Below are 3,712 nucleotides of genomic sequence, written 5' to 3' on the forward strand. Positions count from 1 at the left end.
AATAAGTTTCAGTTTGGAACATTTACATTCGATAAAAAACAAAAATATTTGCTGGAAATATTTATATGATTACCTTAATGGTCCAGCTAACAGAAAATAGTAAGAATTATATATAACTGGTAAAAATATATTTAGTAAGGATTTAATGATTTCGTCACTGGGATTATGTTACAAAGTTCTTTGGTGTGTATAATGTTCAATGTATTTTTAACGCTGTATGAAAATAACACATAAGTGTAGTGAAATCAACCAACATTACAAGACCGAAAAGGAAGATCGATTATTCAGTAAATGCCTTTTTAAATAAGTAAAATATTCTATTGTATCTCCAAAGATTTCGTATTAAATGTCAATGACGATATGTGTAATATCGTGGTGGGAGACATGAAACCAAAATAAAGTAATGTAGAGTCCGTAAAAGGTCGTTTACTTGCAATATTTAATAAGAAATTTGCTTCGCAGTCAGTCGCTGACTGCGTACAAATAACAATCCATAACTTTTTTTATTTAAAACAAAGAAAACAATGTTATGTAATCTTTGATAAATTCATTAATTTAAAATAACAATAGACTCAATTCATCAGGACATTAGCGTATATACAGTTTCCTGCAATAAAAATAAGCTGATTTAACTAAACTTACTTCTATCCTAAATTGCTTTCTGTAGTGGCTAGAGCATCAAGGTTGTTAAAAAAATTAAAAATTGCTTCGTTTATTAGGTCATAAAGTGGCATCTATATGAGTTAGTGTATCAAATTTCAATAAAATCCAACAAGACCTTTCAAAATTATTTACTTTATAAAATTTTAAATTATAAAAAATGAATTTCTTATTTTTCTTTAACTGTAACTGCGTTTGAACAACTAAATATGTCAATGGATTGCCTGTAAGCAAAATTTTAAATCATGGGCAGTAAAAATGAAACATGGACAGACATCTTCTCATTACGTGTCTACAAATTTGAACAAGCTGTTGCTAGCCGAAGCTCAGGTGCTGATTTTTTTTATAAATGTCGTTTTCTAGCTTGCAAATTGCCAGGTAACGAGGCAGATAATAAATTAGTAACAGAAAAATATCCTGTCAGAAATTAGTATAAACCTAAAGCCAATTAAGGCAAGAATATACATTTTATTTATAATTTACGATAATGTTTCCCCATTAATTTCTAATTTAAGTGACAAAATCGCCTATCATACTGGTTTGTCTTGACAATGAACTTGGATCTTCTAATTGTGTCACTTTTATAAAAAGTCCAAAACTAGACTCAAGGACAACAGTCGAGTCTATAAAGTAATGTGTTCTAAGCCCTCTGAATCGGTTTTTTGAGGAATATAATCTGATTTATTAAAAACAATAGATTTAATCATAATATCTATCATATCTTTTATATTTTCATCATCATTCAAAATTCATAAATCAGGATTTTCTGTAAAACGTATAAACCAGATTTTCAAGAATATTACAATAATAAAATATCTATCAATTACTATTTTTTGACCAGTTTATTATAAATTATGTAAGTTAAATAATTTTCTTTTAATTTGTCTTCTTTTTTAAACATTTATGTAATACTTCCTAACCTCTACTAATAGTTTTCAGGTTTTATGATCTAATTCGACTGGTGTATAATATTACAACATTACTCTAACGCAAAGACATTCATGAAAAAATTGGATTTATTGTCAAGTTTCCTCACTCTTGTGGGTTCCTATTTTTAAACATAACTGACAAAAAAAGTTATTAAAAGACAGTACAACAGAATGTTTGTGACAAGATGCTAAATCAAGTACAAGAAAATAATATTAATAACATATATTTTCTATAAAGGATTGAATCTCATATTATTCCAAGAAAACAAACATCTGATGAACAATTTATCCTTTAAAGTAATGTAAATGACATTTTACCTAGCGCTACAGGTCAGAATAAGAAAATACATTTTTTATTAAAAAATGTTTGTTTAATGACTGTAAAAATAAAAATCATCAGACAGCAAACACACTAAATGGTTTAACATACATTTTTCGGAAAATAACAAGTTGTTTTTGTCAGTTTTAAAACTCCCTCTCTCTTATTTATCGTGTTACTACATCAATTAAATCTTAAGTGTTAAGAATAATGTGTTTTTGACAACATATTTCACAGACAGGTCATGTACTAAGGGAAAATAAACTAATGGCAAGTAGCAACAACTTTTGTTTTCCTGATTTTACGTTGCTTAAACTGAAACGATATGAATAAATGAATGTTAATTAAGTTTATGTAGGTTGATTAATATTATTAAAATTGTAAAGGGAAAATAAAATATTTGTAAAGCCCAAGGAAATCGTATTATTAAACAAATAATTAAATATGCTCAACGTTTATCACAACTCGTGAAAAGTTTTTTCTTATACACATCTGTTCACGAATACACACCGTAACTTAGTAATTAATTGCTAGAACAACGCGTTGCTATCAAAAATTGTCACAGCCGCGTCACCATCGTCTCATGAGGTGATAACTTGATTAGAATAGAATTAATGAGCGATTAGCCTATTATTTTGTGGTTAACTGAAATGCCCCTGTAGCTAAGCATTTATTAAACAAAATTTAACATGGTATAGCTAGTACAATGCAAAACATGGTCTTACTGTCGAAAATATTGTCACCGCCGTTCTTCGAAATTCGAAATGTTTGGAATTATTCAATTTTCATGGCTGAAAACATACATAGGCATTGCATTGTCGAAACCAAGAGAGTTGCACGAACAAAATTTGGACAAGACATAGCTAAATACAATGCAAAACATAGCCTTAATGTTAAAAATGTTGTCACCGCCGTTCTTGGTGGTGAAAATTCGAAATATTTGAAATTACTCAGGGTGGCCAAATGTAAACGAAACAGAGGCATTTTAAAGAACTGCGTCAAGATTGTGGAAAAACGCCCAGACCCGTCGATTTTAGATTAAAGTGGGACATTCCTTGCTGGTATTTTTGACTCCGCCACTTTCACCCCCAAGCAAGGGTAAGCATCACCCCAAAATATTTAAATGGCATTGGGGGTTGAGTAATATTTCTTTTGAAAGCTCTTATAATTCTCTTTACAACAGACTTTAAATTTTATAATTCCGCCCAATACTTTGAAAAAAATTTACATTTTAAAATTTAAATTATGTTTACACTGAAAGAAATGCGTTTTATTCTTTATTAGAATTCTATATACCATTATAAGACCATTGTATACTATATGTGACAGTTAAACAGGTGAATATTGGATATAAAACGCGTATTGCTAGCACAGTTGTATAGTGACTATAACCTTATTCTTTATTAAATTATTTTATAACTAGTATACAACGTTTTTTATACCCTTTACGAAATAATAGCAATAACTGTTATTAAAGTGTTCCATATCGTTATTAGAACATCTAGTACTGGTTATAAGTTTTATAATAATAAATGTATTAAACTGTTGTATACTCTGTATGAGTTAAAAACATATGACATTAAGTTTTCAGAAATTTTATTGGATAACTGTAATTACAAGCTAAGGTTCTAATGTAAACATACATAAAACATACTTTTAAGCATTAAAAATGATGACAAATCGCTCCCAAAACTGTCCAGTTTATTTTCTTAGCAACGATGCACCCGTATTTTCTTGTATTACATGAGAATTTGCACTATAACTCTTCCACCTTAAGAATGAAGCATCCCCAGAAAGGTTGAGC

Source organism: Anoplophora glabripennis, unplaced genomic scaffold (assembly GCF_000390285.2).
Source record: "Anoplophora glabripennis isolate ALB-LARVAE unplaced genomic scaffold, Agla_2.0 scaffold1893, whole genome shotgun sequence".
NCBI classification, from domain to species: Eukaryota; Metazoa; Arthropoda; class Insecta; order Coleoptera; family Cerambycidae; genus Anoplophora; species Anoplophora glabripennis.